The sequence below is a fragment of the Microcaecilia unicolor genome, chromosome 3, assembly GCF_901765095.1.
Source record: "Microcaecilia unicolor chromosome 3, aMicUni1.1, whole genome shotgun sequence".
NCBI lineage: Eukaryota > Metazoa > Chordata > Amphibia > Gymnophiona > Siphonopidae > Microcaecilia > Microcaecilia unicolor.
In genome coordinates this window covers 347,227,511-347,245,780 of record NC_044033.1, presented here as the reverse complement: position 1 = coordinate 347,245,780, position 18,270 = coordinate 347,227,511, and positions in this window count along the sequence as shown.

Genomic DNA, 18,270 nt, shown 5'->3' with positions numbered 1-18,270 from the left:
GGCCCACCCCCCTACCTATTACGTTTGTGGTGGTAAATGTGAACCCTCCAAAACCCACCACAAACCCACTGTACCCACATCTAGGTGCCCCCCTTCACCCGTAAGGGCTATGGTAGTGGTGTACAGTTGTGGGTAGTGGGTTTTGGGGGGGGGGGCTCAGCACACAAGGTAAGGGAGCTATGTACCTGGGAGCTTTTTATGAAGTCCACTGCAGTGCCACCTAGGGTGCCCGGTTGGTGTCCTGGCATGCCAGGGGGACCAGTGCACTATGAATACTGGCTCCTCCCACGACCAAAGGGCTTGCATTTGGTCGTTTCTGAGATGGGCATCCTTAGTTTCCATTATCACTGAAAATCAGAAACAACCAAGTCTAAGGACGACCATCTCTAGGGACGACCTAAAAGTCACGTTTTGGGCGTCCCCGACCTTATTATCAAAACGAAAGATGGATGCCCATCTTGTTTCGATAATACAGGTTTCCCCGCCCCTTCGCCAGGACATCCTGCGAGGACATCCTCAGGAAAACTTGGGTGCCCCTTTCGATTATGCCCCTCTACCTTGAAATGTCCAAATCCCAATTTTGCAAAGGCAGAAAAGGTCCAAACAGCAAGGAGGCGTGCTGTGGATGTGATTTGGTCAGGACTAGGGAGGGCTCAAAATTAGGATGTCCAGCAGTGATTACTGAACAGGAAGAAACATCCAAGCCTAAAAAGAAGGACATCCTAAATTAGACCTGTTTCAATCACATCCAGGGTACAAAAAGGTGCTCTGATTGAGTAGCTGACCACTGGAGGGATTAAGGCATGACACCTTAATCCCTAGGGTTGCCAGCTAGCCAGTTTTCCCAGCTGCCAGCAGATCCTCAAAACCAGCAGTAGAAAAGCGCTTTAGCATTTCCCTCTCCAGGTTAAATTTCTGTCCCCATGCAACTCTCTAGCTGAATTGCTGGATCAGCCCAGGGACAGGAGCGAGAAACCAGACTGAGGGTATGGAGCCAACATCAGCTGTGTGTATTGGCTGCTGCCTGTTGCCGGTGAGGATCTGCTGTTTAAAAGGTATGCAGGAGAGGGAGGATATTTGAGATACCATATGGCATGCAGGTGAGAGGAGAGACCACATCATCTGTGGGATGAGGCGGGTTTCTTCTGCCCACCCATCTTGGGCCCAGGCCCACCCAAAATTGGGTGTCTGGCTACGCCCCTGGGGTGGGGGTACGCATGGGGACATCAAAGCATTTCATTGATATTCTAACAGAATGGGTGTTGGTAGGTGAGAGGAGGGTAGTAAACAGAGAAATAAACAGAGAAATACAGCTTTATGTTTTATAATGAGTTAGAAAACCCAGATCCTTATTAAGTCCTGTTTGTTGGGTCTCAACGCCACCTGAAATTAAATATGACCAAAACCGAGCTTCTCATTTTCCCCCCCAAACCCACCTCCCCGCTCCCCCCGTTTTCTATTTCTGTTGATGGCTCTCTCATTCTCCCTGTCTCCTCAGCTCGAAACCTTGGGGTCATCTTTGACTCTTCTCTCTCCTTCTCTGCTCATATCCAGCAGACCGCCAAGACCTGTCGTTTCTTTCTTTACAACATCCGTAAAATCCGCCCCTTTCTTTCCGAGCACTCTACCAAAACCCTCATCCACACCCTTGTCACCTCTCGTTTAGACTACTGCAATCTGCTTCTTGCTGGCCTCCCACTTAGTCACCTCTCCCCTCTCCAGTCAGTTCAAAACTCTGCTGCCCGTCTCATCTTCTGCCAGGGTCGCTTTACTCATACTACCCCTCTCCTCAAGACCCTTCACTGGCTCCCTATCCGTTTTCGCATCCTGTTCAAACTTCTTCTACTAACCTATAAATGTACTCACTCTGCTGCTCCCCAGTATCTCTCCACACTCGTCCTTCCCTACACCCCTTCCCGTGCACTCCGCTCCATGGATAAATCCTTCTTATCTGTTCCCTTCTCCACTACTGCCAACTCCAGACTTCGCGCCTTCAGTCTCGCTGCACCCTACGCCTGGAATAAACTTCCTGAGCCCCTACGTCTTGCCCCATCCTTGGCCACCTTTAAATCTAGACTGAAAACCCACCTCTTTAACATTGCTTTTGACTCGTAACCACTTGTAACCACTCGCCTCCACCTACCCTCCTCTCTTCCTTCCCGTTCACATTAATTGATTTGATTTGCTTACTTTATTTATTTTTTGTCTATTAGATTGTAAGCTCTTTGAGCAGGGACTGTCTTTCTTCTATGTTTGTACAGCGCTGCGTGTGCCTTGTAGCGCTATAGAAATGCTAAATAGTAGTAGTAGTAGGGAGGAAGAGAGATGCTAGACCTGTGGGTGGGGTACAGGAGGCAGTGGCGAGAGAAAGACCGGTTGGAGGGGATTGAATAGGGAGAAAGACACAGGACTCAGGGAGGGAGGGAGAAATGCCAGCAGACCATGGAGGGACGCAGGGAAGAGACAGGGAGAGATACTGGCCCCAGGGTGGGTTGTGTGGGAGGAAGGGAAGAGAGGGGAAGCAGTCAGACAGGGACACAAAAAAGAGATGCTGGGCATGGAGGTAGTATAGGTACAGGGACATAGAAGGGCAGTACTGGAAAAGGGGAGAATAAGGACATGGGGAAAATGCTGAAAACAGGGGGAGGGCAGATGCTCAACATGGAGGAACACAGAAGTCAGATGCTTGGGAAGAATGAATAGGGACAGAGGCATAGAGAGAAGATGCTGGAAGGATGGATAAGGGACAGAGAGAGAGAGAGATGGATGGTGGACATGGAGAGAGAAGAAGAAGAAATGTTAAATGAATAGGAGACCCTGCAAAGACAGGAAAAGAGAAATGCAGAAAAGAAACACTGGAATAGTTGGTTGTAGCGAGGTGGGGGGAAGGCTACTACAATAGGTATGGAAAGAGACTTGGGGGGGGGGGGACATGATGTGGGACAGGTGTTAGATTTTTCTCTGTCAAAAAGTTGGCAATCTTATTAATTCCCCAGTGGTTGCTGTCCCGCTCACTATCCCCTGAAAGTAAAATTGAAAGGGAATAACTGGCTGTATGACAGCTTCAGGTATTATAGGCATTCTTAGCAAAATAGAAAGCAAGTCTGAGGAGTAGCCTAGTAGTTAGTGATGTGGACTTTAAACCAAGGGCCTCAGGTTCAAATCCTTTAACTCCTTTTTTTTTTAATTGTGAGCCCTCCAGAAACAAAAAAAATATATACTATACTAAAATATATAAGCCACCTGCAAGTCTGAAGGCTATTGAGGTGGTGTACATTCGGGTACAGTAGGTATTTTTCTGTTCAGGGAGAGCTCACAATTACAAAATAAGAGTTAAAGTGGGCTTTGAGCCTGGGTCCTTTGTTTTAAGCTCCACTAGGCTATCCCTGTTCTTAGCAGGACCATATCTATGGCTGTTTGTTTAAGAATGCTGCCAAACAGACATTCTTGTCTCTGCTTTTTTGCTGTTCATATGTTGGCTGTTCCAGTTTGTAAAATGGCCATTCATGCTGGACGTCCTCCGCACACGGATGTCCATCTCACGTATTTTCGAACAGGAAATCCTGACCTACTGTATTTTCTGTTGGACAATATATGCAAAATGGATGTCTGTTTTGGCTTTATGAACTGGACATCGCTATACTGACATGGACATCCTTTCGAAAATGCTCTCCATGCGTGTATGTGTGTACTACATATAACATGTTTACATCACCATTCCTTCCCTATGCCAATCAAACTATGCCCATGGGCAGATCATGCCAAGGTAGGCACTACCTTTTGATGCACCTACTTTTAAATACATGTATAATTCCCCCCCCCCCCCCCATTGTAATAAGCATTATAAAATTATCACCATTGTTTGTCTTTGAAAATTGACTAGTGCAAAATACATGTGTTAAATGTATGCACATATTTTGTACCTGATATTTGTGTGGACAGTGGGACAAGGGAGGCAAAGAGCATATGTACATTTGAAAATCAAATATATACACAGGAATTTCTCCCCCTCACCCCCACCCAACCTTAGTGCACCCACAGGGATGTCTCTTTTTCCCATTTGCATGCCATGAAAGCTCTTTGAGTACTTTTATCTGCATTGGATAAGGGCAGTTTTCAAACCTGTTAACCCAGGCATCTGCCTCTGATAATTGCCTTCTTAAGAATTAATATTTTTAGTGGTGTTGTCATTCCATGCGGATCTTGTTTTGGGTGCGATTGCTTTCTAGCTATGAGCAGTGAAAACTGAGCTGACATGTAAGACATACTCAAACTGATTTCATTTATCCCAATTGCAGGTACAAAAGTGTAGTGTTATCGTCAGTCAGATGAAGCTCCGCCATCTGGAACAAATAAAGTACATGCCATCATATTACTTTCATCCAGAACTTTCTACTACCATTGAAATTGTTGATATATTTGCAGATGGCGATGAAGTGAATAGGAGCCAAACTGCCTTCCGTACAGCTCAAGACAGTAGTTTTACCTCGGCTGGGCTGTTTTTGAGATTCAGTTACTACTTTCTCAGACACCTTTTGCCAATTAAAGACTGTTCTTATGGGCCCAAATGTGTCATTCATACTATGACTCCGGGAAGCCACAAGCACAGAATAACTCCTTTGAGCTACAACATTCTTGACTCATTCTGTCAGAAGTCTGCTGCTGTTCTTACATTTATTAATTAGTTAGAAGTGAATGAAAATCTTAGTCCCACACTCTGTCTATTCATTACTCCTTTTGTGTTGGCAGATGAAAACTGATTTTCAGTTCAGGCCGAAGTGCAATGACATCAGAAAAAAAAAAAAAAGCAAAGTTTATCAAAGTTCCAAAAAGAGAGCACTTTCAGAAAATGAGTTCCCATAAGAATTTACATAAATATTTATCTTTAATACCTAACGGGTACAATAAACAGATTTTGTTTTTATTTAGCAAAAATGAATAATCCACCAACCGGGAGAGAAAACAGCTGCTTTTAGAAGAATACACAGACGCATGTACTATGTACTTGTTCTGATATCCACCCAGTTTTCTGAATGTCAGTGAAACCAGCCTCATAGAAAGTATCTTAACAATTCTTTGTGTAAGACAGCGAACTTCAGTCGTGCCGCTCAGCATCTATGTTTTATTGTTGAGTCTTATGCACATGTATCGTCAATGGTCCAACCGCCTCCACCTAAATATCTTCAATAATGTTACTTATGCATTACTCATTTTATAATGATAGAATTTAACCAATACTCATCTTAAAATGAAAACTTGATCTGCAGTCCAATACAGCACGTGTTTCGCAATAGCTTTAACAAGGAGGTCCCCTAATACTAGTCTCCTTCCAACCTGCTGACATAATGCCCCACGGTCAAAAACTATAAAATTGTACACCAATGACAAGTAAACATAAAAATAATTAGTACATATTTTAATGTTAGATCAATGACAAGCAGATCAGAGAGGGGGTCTTTTACAAAGCGTCAGTAAGCTCAACTTGGGCTTACCGAACGCTAAATCGGGACTACTGCCAGCCTAACGTGGCTTCTGACGGTAGTTCCACCCTGAGCACGTGCCATTTCTGGGACATCGTGGTGTATGTAGACAATGTTCAGTATGTCACATTATGTGGGACATTATTGAATTTAAAGACGTACATACAGGGAGAACATTTGGTTTGTTTACTGAAACTACATGCGCTTCCAGCAATGTAATCTACATATTGGTGTGCCCATATATTACATCGGTCAAACTTCTTGTCTTTAGAAGACAAGATTGATCGAACACAGGTATTGTGTTCAGGCACAGAAAATAAATGAACCTTTGGTATCTCATTTTCTAAATAAACGACATGACTTTAACGAGTTGAAATGTATGGTGCTGGAACAACTAAAAGTAACGGAATGTAGAAGAGATGTTTCTCGCTTATTAAGACAATGAGAACAAAGATGGATATATAAATACGGTTATTCCACGGGGGTTGAACATGGCATTACAGTGGAAAGCTTTTCTGTAACCAATCAGAATTTAGAGGCATCTTGATGTAATATAACGCACAGTAGTTTAAATTTTCTTGGCGTCTTCATCAAGCCCTCCACCATTTTTTGAAAAGTGCCAGTTTGTGAAGTGGTGGTGAAAAAAGGTTTGCTCGAGCGGAGAATTGTTGGACTCTTGGAGATTGAGTTATTCACCTTTATTTTCCCCTGATGCAGCCTAGAAAGGTGAAACAGGGTATCCCCTGTTGGGATTTGTAAAGTTGCAGTTCAGAAAGAACGCTGGAGGCAACTGATGGTGTAAATGCTACAACGGTGAACATCCAAGATAAGTACCACATTGTGGGCATCATTATTTAGCTTCACTGAGTCTATTCTGTATCTATAGAAGGTATTTGTCATTTATAACTATATAGCATAGTGAAATTTTTTTATGACTCATGATTGAACAGAGCCTTCTACAATTCTGAAGGCATTGTCCTTAGAAATAGGAGTGACTCTGATATTCACTGGTCTTTTTTCTCCACTTTTCAGATACTGTGGTTGATATTTGCTTTGAATGGCATCCCTAAAGATACAGAATATAATAGTAGAAAACTGTATAAATTTTGATATTGAATTCTACTGATTCCTTTAGAAAAAAGGAAAACTAAAACCCCCAGAAATGGCTTGAGTGGTGGTAATCTGGCATTGCTGTGCTCTGCTGGTTACTGCCTGGTTACTGGCACATCAATGGGTGGCGGTAAGGGTTTCCCCGCCCCATGGTCACGCGGTAAGAGCTCTCTTACTGTGTGGCCATGTTTGTCTGGGGGCATTGTACCTGCTGCAGTGAAAAGGGCCCTGGCACATGGGAAAAATGGCCACCATCACTAGCACAGGGCCCTTTTTCCTGCAGCTCGGTAAAAGAACCCTAGTGCATAAGTGCATAAGTACATAAGACCAAAAGTCCATCAAGCCCAGCATCCTGTTTCCAACAGTGGCCAATCCAGGTCACAAATACCTGGCAAGATCCCAAAAAACTACAAAACATTTTGGGCGCTCTTACTCCTTGTTTACGTTGGTCATTTGGAATTTTCTCCACTTTCACCCCTGTCATTTTGTATTTTTCTGTGCTGCCTAAGTTTGCCCCTCCCACTTTTGGAATAGATGAAATTGAGTGCGCTGCCATCTTGTGCACATACATTTAGTTGAATGTGGTGGGGGGAGGGCAATAATAAATACTCAGAGGGTCTTTTACTAAAGCTTAGCTCAAGTTATCTGCAGCAGGGTCCATAGGAATAAAATGGGCCCTGCTGCAGATAACTCGAGCTAATCTTTAGTAAAATACCCCCTCATAATCACAAGTTTATTACCCATATAAAATCTTTTGTTAATGTCCCCACAAATACTAAAACAATGAATCATGTAATATAAGTTCTAATATAAAACGTATATCTGCCAAAAATAAATTAAATACAAAAGTAAATTTCTTTAAAAATGTAAACTTGACAAAAATTTCTGGAGTAACAGTAATAATATATATATATATATATTTAAAATCCCAATGTAACTAAATTTAAAAGTCAGTATAAACAGCCAGGTCTTTCCTTGTTTTTTTTCAAACTTGAATAATTATTCATCAAACAAATGTCTCGTGGGAGGTCCTTCTAAACTTGAGGGGTGACACATGAGAAGGTTAGAAGTTTACAGGGGAAAGTCTGTACAAATATGGCATGTTTTCTTCTGCATGAATGATATTTTCTAAAAAAGCATACTGGATGTTTTTATGTAAGGTCATGGAAAGGACAACATTTAAAACCATTCTATGAGTAAATAGTGATTTATGCATATAAATTAGGTGTTTAAAATTGCTCTCCTTCAATGCAGCTACAAGTAAATACATTATTCAACACAATGTGGACTTTTAGCCATGTTTAATGAAGCGGTTTTCAGGGCATCATTTACCTCAGTCAAAGATGAGGTCAACTTGCAGTGGAACATAGAGGTAATGATTTGAAACATCTAAGGGCTAGAATCAATAATGGCACCCAAAGGGGTTCTTTTAATAAGCCATGATATTGTTTTTAGCTTGTGGTAGAAATCAGCTGGCAGTAAACACCGAGATGCCCATTATATTCTGATGGGCATCTCGGTGATTACTGCCAGCTGATTTCTACCGTGAGCTAAAAACTCTACAACGGCTTAGTAAAAGACCCCCACCCCATAGTTAGGCACCGGGATGATCCGTGCTAAGCTGTGTATAGATTCCTTTATAGAATACTAGCTTAGCACGCATTTCACACCTAACCATAGGCGCGAGCACTTATGCCTGCCAAAGGCTCAGGTAAATGCTGGCACCCAACTGAAGGCAGCTAGGTGTACAAATCCAGGTATTCTATAATATTGCATCTAAATTCTTGGAATGCCCCTGACCCACCCACATCCCATGCCCACATCCCTTTAGAGTTATGCCCCATAAAATCTTAGGAGCTCATGTTATAGAATAGGGTGTAGGGCAGATCCACACATACGCCTGGATTCTACATAGTGTGACTTAAGTTGTATGTGCAAATCCAGTCGTATTCTGGATTTGTGTGTGCAACTTAGTTAACAAGTCAATCAGTGCTGATTGCCAATTAAGCAATTATTGACACTAATTGGCATTAATTAGAATTTACACACAGAACTGTCCATATTCTATAACGTGATGTGCGTAAATTCTAAGTCCCATAGTTGAAAAGGGGACATGGCCATACCTCATGTAATGAATTTGTCTTGTTGGGCAGACTGGATAGACTGTGCAGGTCTTTATCTGCCTTCATCTACTATGTTCTGGACACCCCTCCACACAAGCCTGGGAAAAATATTGGATCACATAAAATGCACATAAGGAAAATATCAAGCTGCTATCAAATAATCCACCCCTTTTACAGTACAAAGATCATTACCCTTCAAGTGAACAATGATTAAGTGTAGAGAAGTGCTTAGCATGAAGAAATGACAGGAGGAATTGGTCCCATAACATTCCCCATAGGTACAGCCATCAAATTTTCACTCCAAGGGAGACCAGTCCCAAGTAGGAGCCCCAATGGGGTCCAGTAAACAAAGGAATGTCCACAAAACCTGATACAATGATCAACGGGTAACAAGTCTGGAAAAAAAATTAACATAAAATTAGTAATTTAATTTAATTTAACACATTTATATTCTGCTCAACCATTCAGTTTAGAGTGGATTATAAAAAAGAAAATTCAAATAACATACAATATATGATCATATAACAGGAAAGTAAAACAACACAATCAAGCATTTCCAATCAGATATTTCCTAAAAAGCCAAGTTTTCAAATTAAGGCAAAATAACGTAGTTCTTAGTATTCCTAATAACAGTTGGGAGGAGATTCCATAATTTCACTCCTTTGCCAACTAATGAATGTTACTCCGTAGATCGCAGCCTACAACGGGCTTGAGAGCATTATATCGGTTTAATTTTGTTTACTGAACGAAGACATCTTGAGGGAGTGTAAAACATTACAAAATCTTGTAAATAACTAGAACTAAAACGATACAAAATTTTAAAATCAGAAATTAAAATCTTAAATTCAATTCTGGTTTTCAATGGCAACCAATGTGATCAAATCAGATACAGTGTCACATGCTTAGGTCTCCCAAAATCAGTTTCACTGCAGCATTCCGGACTGCTTGTAGTCTATGTAGCTGCTTTTGAGGAAGACCCAAAAGCCAGTGGAATGCACCCCCGAGTGCACATAACCCCAATAGCAATTAGAATGCCAATGATCTAAGTGCTTAATAAAAGCAGGAGACCCCCCATGAGCAGCTGCAAAGGAATCATCCCCAATGAGAAATGAATGAAAGAGTTAAGACCCAAACAAGCCAAGCCCTTTTGAAGAAGAGCCATAAATTGGTAATGTGTCAAAGGAGTACCACCTTGATGAATTAACCAAAAAAGACCTCCCTTAGGGTGCAGGCACATACTGCATTGTGCACAGGACAAGTAATGAAGTTAAGAGAAGCCCGCAAATTAACCTAGACATCCTTACTCAATTGGTTCATTTTAGACCATTGGATATACAATGGCAGCAAAGGTCAGCCGAAACAACATCCTCCCAAAGTAGAGCAAAACCCATGGACCGCTTAGCAGGGGACACTAATTCACCAACACATACAATGACAAAAAAGGCCACAGAAAAAGCAAGCCGGAAAAGACAGTATTCAAATTCAAAAGAACAAATAATCTGCAAGACCCAAGAAATTCCCCAAGCACACCATGCTCAATGGGTAAATGAACAGACATAACACTTGATGCAGCTGCATGTCTAGCATAGCCAGCCATCAGCGTACCAAAAAAGTAGCTGTGGGATTTACACGCTATTCATTTTGGAAAGAAAGGGATAGCTAAAGATTGTGACATGAAACCATAAGACCACTGCATCACATGGAAAAACAAAATAAAATCCACCACCCAGGATTCATGGATGGGAATGCACAGCCGCAGGGCCAGGATTCCCTAAGGTGCCTGTCACAGGATCAGAATCCCTTAACAGGGACTTTATTTATTTATTTGTTGCATTTGTACCTCACATTTTCCCACCTATTTGCAGACTCAATGTGGCTTACATAGTACCGTCAAAGGCGTTTGCCCAGTCATTGGATAACAAATACAAAGTTGTATAGTGATCGTATGAGGTATAAGTGGAGGGTTGGAATGGATGAAGATTGCATGATGTCCTGTTCGATCATAGTCATGCTGTGTTGGTAGGTGAAGAGGGTTACGTGGGGTCGTTGGGGTAGGCCTTTTTGAAGAGGTAGGCTTTTAGTGATTTCCTGAAGTTCGAGTGGTCGTGGATTGTTTTCACAGCTTTTGGGAGCCCATTCCATAGTTGTGCGCTTATGTAGGAGAAGCCGGCTGCATAAGTTGTTCTGTATTTCAGTCCTTTGCAATTTGGGCAGTGTAGGTTTAGGTAGGATCTTGACGATCTGACTTTGTTTCTTATTGCTAAGTCTATAAGGTCTGTCATGTATCCTGGGACTACGCCGTACATGATTTTGTGGACTAAGGTGCAGATTTTGAAGATGATCCGTTCTTTGATTGGGAGCCAATGTAACTTTTCTCGGAGGGGTTTGGCACTTTTGAAGCTTGCTTTGCTGAATATCAGCCTGGCTGCTGTATTTTGGATGGTCTGGAGTTTTTTAATGAGTTGTTCTTTGCAGCCCGCGTAGATTTCGTTGCAATAATCTGCATGGCTTAGGACCATTGATTGTATTAGGTATCGAAAAGTTGCTCTATGAGAAACTGTTATGGAGTCTATACTGCCCTTTAATGTTGGAATACCCTAAAGACAACCCCGAGTAGCAGTGGTAGTTGTCAGAAGAAATCCCTGCTACCTCTAGCTATGTCCCATGTCCCTTTAAAGGAAGGGGGATGGGAGAAACTGGACAGAGCTCGGGGGGGGGGGGGGGGGGGGACAGGCCTCCAGAGCTTATGGAGGAATCACCTTATCTCCATGAATGTTGATAGGAATAGCCCAATCCATTGGAGCCGACTCTGTGGGTGCTGTGGGTGCTTGAGCACCCCCAATATTGAGAAAATTCCTTGTATGTGTCCAGGAAGGGGTTATTTTCATTGGGCTTAGCACCCCCAATAATTTTGAAAAGTTGGCTTCTATGGCCCAATCCCAGTGAAGGGGAGAGAAGAGTGGTTAATTCCTAGAGGAGTATTTATACTTCTCTTAGAGTACTGACAAGGAGAGGAGTAGGGGGAGGGTTGCAAGGAGACCAAGCCCAGAACTAAAAGAAGGATGTGCAAAGAAGTCCTAAGAGAAAAATCCTGCCAGGATGAGAATACCGAGATGAAGCCTGAGAGGTATCAAAACCTGTGTACTGAGAGCTGGAAAAGAGCTGGAACTCTAGAAGGTACTTGCGACTTCTGGCATGTGAATACATTTTGAAAGGAAGGAAATGCAGCCAAGGCAGGAAGGTCTCAAAATAGTGAGAAGGCTGAAGGCTGCTGGTGCTGATAGGAAGGAATTGGAAGCTGCAAAACTGCAGACCAGGGAGAGGTTCCTGGCGGGGGAGGGGGGAAAGGGATGCTTGTTTGTTTAATTTTGATTTAGCAGCGGGGGGGGGGGGGGGGGGGGGGGGGGTGGAAGCTGGAGGATAGGTTGGAAGTCAAGTTGATAGTTGACCTATCAAGGGTGAAGCAGCTGTTTTAAGGCTGTGCTCAGGCAGTGAAACAAAGGAGCCAGTCTTGGTTTCTGAGTAGGGTATTGAAAACCCCAATCAAGCTCAGCTGTACTGTAATGTCATGTAACATATCACTTGTATTCTGCCAACTACCAAGCAAATGGTTCAAAGCGGATCACAAGTTAGAAAATATCAAACAATAAATAAATTATGTCTAAACATAGAATTGACAAAACAAATAGGTCTTTAAAGATTTCCGGAAAGGATCATAAGGAAATACAGCTCACAGCTCGCGGTGTAATGAACACCACACTCTAGCAGCTTGATAGGAAACCGAATCTTCAAAAATTGTTTTGTAACATATCCCAGATACTGCAGGAAAATAGACAAGTGGAGAGTCAAGTGCTTTGGATGATCTATAATTACCAGGAAATGAAAACAAACGTACTAAATATTCAGGACTGGTATTGTCAAAAATCTTAAATAGCAAGCACATCAGATGACATGGAGCTGTGTTTTGGCATGAAATGCCTGCCTTAGGAGTCATTAAAACTTTTTAGTCATTCCTCTGTATACTACTGCTAATAACGCACTAAAAAGTGCCAGCAGAATATTCAGTCGCTGCCAGAAACTTTGAGTTTTATTTCCTGAGATATATCTGCTGACACTTTTTAGTGCGTTATTAGCAGTAGTATACAGAGGACTGACTAAAAATATTTTATGACTCCTGTGGTAGGCATTTCATGCCGAAACACAGCTCCGTGTCAAGTCTTGTTTTCATTTGATGCTTGAATAAAGTTTGACCTCTGTTTTCATCTTTGGAGTCTCCTCTAGAACGTTTTTTTTTGGAAGGCTCGCCGACATCCCTACTTTGCTGTTCTTTGTGCAATTATTTTCATCTTTAACTTTATTTTGCATCATTAGCACATTATCATGTCCACCTCTTATGTATACTTTTCATAATTTTTGGATGTTTTAACATTCATTCATGGATGTTTTAACATTTTGCTATTTTGCCTGTTTAATAGTTAGGACCACTGAAGAAGGCTTACAGCCATAACATGGCCCGTGTTGGGTCTGAATTGCCAACATTCCTGTATTGTAATATTAGAGAATAAACCTTTTAAGTTTTGGAAGATTCTGGACTTCTGGTTTTCTTGCAACTTTTTATCTGGAGCCTTCCACCTTGTGTTTATTTATGCGTTTGACTGCTGTGAAAGCATTGTTTCCCTTTTCTTTTCTTTTTTTTAGCCTAAAGATTAGTCAATTGAGTACGTAAGTTATAGAATAAGAGCACTTATTTGCGTGATTGATACCATTAAGCAGCAATGCCGAATTACAATAGTATTGTATAATGGAACCTTGGCACCATGAAGCCATTATAGAATTGGTGCTAAGCGTATGGCATTAAGGGGTCCTTTTATAAAGGCGTGGTAGTGTTTTTAGTGCACACTAAATGCTAGAGACACTCATAGGAATATATGGGCATCTCTAGCATTTAGCGCACACTAGAAAAGCTACTACACCTGTAAAAGACCCCCTAAGGCACCTAAATCTTGGTGCCAATTTATAGAATTGCCACATTAGGGCTCCTTTTACAAAGACGCAGTAGCGTTTTTAGTGCACGCTAAAAATAAGCGTGCGCTAGATGCTAGAGACACCTATATATTCCTATGGGTGTTTCTAGCATTTAGCATGCACTAATCATTAGCAAGCACTAAAAACGCTACCACACCTTTGTAAAAGACCCCCTTAGTGCATAACTGCGACCCATCCAGACTCCAGCCATATCTGTGCCCATGTTCAAATTACATGCCATTGCATTTAGGCACCATTTTATAGAATAGCACCTAGGTGTAGTATATACTAATGGTCTAAACATTTTCATGTGTGGCTGGCATGTTAATGTTAGCACCCACTTTATAGAACTGCCCCCTAGGGTGGTAGTTACTAACGTGTGTTAAGAGAATAATGCATAGTTTTTTTCTCTCAACAAACTTTAAATGTTACAATACGTGACAAGCTGTGTATATTCAGTCAGTTTTATCCTGGGTTGCTTCTTGCTTGTTGTGCCAGTGCATATTTGTCTGGAGAGCACATCTTTTGCAACAGTGCTTGATTGTTAGTTAAGTACCCAAGAAAGTCCTTGAAAGAAATGCCTCTCATTGAGTCCACACTGAGGTTGTTCCTTTTTCTCTACTGGCTTTGTTACAGGGGAAAACATGTGCTCTACATTTGCATTGTGAGAGGAGAAGCAAAAAACATTGTGATCCTCCATAGCTCTGAGTAACATTCAATGTTGTTTCTGGTAGATATTGGAACTTGTCATCATTGAAAGTTTTTACATTTCTGCAGATTCCTGCACTGATCAAAACACTTGATGTCATCAGTTTTCCACAACTTTCACTTCCAGGTGTTTAACACAGGCTTTCACATCAGTTCAATTTGATGTAAAGGTTCATGGATTTGATACTGCTTATCTGTGATACAACCAAAGTGGTTTACATTTATTACATGCAGGTACTTTCCCTGTCCCTATGGGTTCACAATCTTTTTGTACCTGGGGCAATGGAAGGTTAAGTGACTTACAAGCCGATGATCAAAAGTCAACACGAGCGCTAAAGGCCATTAGCGCCGTTCTTGCGCATGCACTCACCAACGTGCAGGGCCAGTCTTAGGCAGGGGCAACAGGGGCAGTCGCACAGGGCCCCACGCTCCTAGGGGCCCCCATCTCTGGCACTTCTGTCCTCCTGTCTCGGAACACCTCTCTGCTCCGTACCTTAATGTGCATCCACATTTCAGTAGAGAGCATCAGGCAGTGGCAGCGATTTTCATATCCCATCAGCTGCCGAGCCTAGAGCCTCCTCGCTGAGTCCCATCTGCTTTTGATGCCACTTCCTGCTTCTGCAAGGGCAGGGTGGAGCAGTGAGGAGGCTCTGGGCTCAGCAGCTGACGGGATATGAAAATCACTGCCGCTGTCTGCTGCTCTCTACTGAAACATGCTAGATGCACATCAAGATATGGGGTGAGGTGGGGTTTCGAGAACTCTAAACCTCCTTTTAATCTTTGATAAATTATGGCTTATGGTGGTGGGTGGGGAGCGGGAGGGCCCTACTGAACTGGTCTGCACAGGGCCTAACAATTGCTAAGACCGGCCCTGCCAACGTGGGATGATCAGCAGTTAGAATGTAAATGTAGTCAATCTCATGTAAATAAGGCCATTTCCTACTCCTCCTAGATGATCAAAACATAGCGTCGAAATGAACAGAAGTGTTGAACAGCGTTAGACAGAACACAACGCCACAAAATAATGCCAGGTGCTGGCTGGCGTTATTGTTGAGCAGGTCACATCAGGGCAAAAAAAAAGTTATATATGTGTAAAATGCCTCCTTTCTCTCCTTCCCACATGAGCCGGAAATAATTCTGGAAGGACAAGCCTGGAAGACATTTTATTGCCCACTTCTTCTTCCAGGTGTGCTCTGAAGAGTTTTTCGGTAGTTTCGAGTGCTACTTTTCTTTAGAGATGTGTGATGGAGGTCTGTCAATACTGCTTGCCTGCTATCGTGCTCGTGCAGAAGCGCAGGTCGGAGTACAGGACGAGGGGAGGAGAAGAACCCCAGATCATGAGGCCCCTGCCTCGGCAGCACATATACCGGCAGTGTGCATACCACACACTGTTCTGAGGGAATGGATCCTCAGAAGCTTAGCTGAGATCAGGTGGCAGAGCCGGTGGTGGGAGGTGGGGCTGGTGGTTGGGAGGCGAGGATATTGCTGGGCAGACTTATACGGTCTATCCCAGAGCCGGTGGTTGGGAGGCAGGGATAGTGCTGGGCAGACATATACGGTTTGTGCCCTGAAAAAGGCAGGTACAAATCAAGGTAAGGTATACACATATGAGTTTATCTTGTTGGGCAGACTGGATGGACCATGCAGGTCTTTTTCTGCCGTCATCTACTATGTTACTATGTTACGGGTCTCGTTGGAGAGAATGCGTGATACGGAGGTCGTCGACATGTACTGTCTGAATAGGGAGGCTATTTTTGAACTTTATGAGAAGATAAAATTTGATACTGAGTCCCACACCGCACGATCACATGCTGTCCCTGGGATGGTTAAACTACTGTGCACACTGCAGTTCCTGTCTACGGGTTCTTTCCAGCACGTGGTTGGAGCTTGCTGTGGTGTGGAGCAATCCACATTTTCAAAGCATCTAAAGGTGGTTTTGAATGCTGTAATGCTATTAGTCCTCAGTGTGGGGCAGATAACCTCCACGGCTCTCTCCTCCTTGGCTTGAGCTTCTCTCTTTCACACAATCCAAAAGTCAAACACCAAACTCCCTTCAAGATTCATGGTTTTTAATTTAGAGACCGCTTACATAATCCTCTCAGCAGTCCATAATATAGCTTAAAGTTCACTTTAGAGTTCTCCTGGAGAAGAAAAAGGCTTTCAGTCCTTTTTCTTTATCAACACAGTTCAAGTCTCTTTAAGCATAGTCCCTAGCAAAAGAAATCAGGCAAGAAAAAGAAAAATCACCTGCTCTCTGAATACTTTCTCTCTCAGAGTACTGCAGGCTGAGCAGCTCAACTCCCTCATCACAGCTATTTCACTCTGTGTCTGCCCGCTGCCGCTTCTTTATACTTGCAAACTTTGGTCATTTGTATCCTCATAGTCCATGGGTACTTACTCCTCCAAACTGTTCTCCACTACAGGTAAATCAGGTCCCTCTTCAATGCCTTCCATCCAATCAGGGGCATCTCCACCCTTCTCACTCAATTCCTCCCTCTCATCAGCTGGCCTGCACCTTCTCTCTCCTTCTCGCCAGGTGGGTAGAATCTTATATTGATTTCTTAACAATGGAAACGGAGTTTTAGCATGGCTGCTCCCCCTACTGGCCACCCTTTGGTATAACTGTTTTCCCCCGGTGTCCTTCCCTTTCCTCCTAGGGAAGGATTCCATGTCGGGGTTTCTAGGTTGCCTTTCCTTCCCTCTCCCTCCTGGCATTGTGGGTAGGATAGTTCTATACCCATTAGATCTGCAGCATGCCTAAGTTGCCCTTCCTCACTACAATGCCATAAATAGACATTACAAGGACTACTTCCCGCAGTGCAAGGCAGAATTGCTGGAGTTAAAGGTGCACTCTTTAGTATAGGTGGCTTTCCCAATGATCTGGGTGCCATTGATTGCACCCATATATTCCACCATCAGAATCTGAAGTGGCCTACTGCAACAGGAAGCTAGGCTACTCTATCAATGTACAGGTTGTTTGTGACGCCAGACTGAGGATCTTGGACGCTGTTGAGAGGTTCCCGGGAAGCTGCCATGATTGATATATTTTTTCCAACTCTGGGATAGGCCGCAATTTTGCAAATGGCACATATGGTGATGGCTGGCTCTTTGTTGAGTAACTTGACTGTTTGAACCAATGTGCAACATCCACTGTAGGTCCACAAAAACGGGGGTCTAGGGATATTGTTGAGGGGGATAGTGGGGATTCAGGTATCTGGGGGAGGGGTGTGATGGGTTATAATGGCCAAGATTAGGATGTAAATACTCTCTCTCCATTCTTGTAGTTTTGGAAGTCAGTGGGTTGTAGCTGTGGGCAGGCTATACCAGCAACAGGGAACATTGATAATGAACATATGTTGTGCACCTCTTTCTTTTTTTTTTTGTAGGAGATGCCAGATATGACTGCAAGCCGTGGCTTTTGACACCAGTGGTGGTCCCACGTACCACTGAAGAGGTAGTGGAGTGAAGGAGTAGCTTAATGGTTAGTATAGCTGAGGAATTAGACTCGAATTGGTGGAGGGGTAGCATTGTATATTAACGAGAGCCTTGAATCAAATAGATTGAAAATTCTGCAGGAAACAAACACTTCTTGGAATCACTGTGAATTGAAATTCCATGTGTAAAGGGGAAAAGGATAGTGATAGGAGTGCACTACCGTCCGCCTGGCCAGGATGAACAGACAGATGCAGAAATGTTAAAGGAAATTAGGGACGCAAACAAACTGGGCAGCACAATAATAATGGGTGATTTCAATTACCCTGATATTGACTGGGTAAATGTAACATCGGGACACGTTAGGGAGGTAAAATTCCTTGATGAATCAA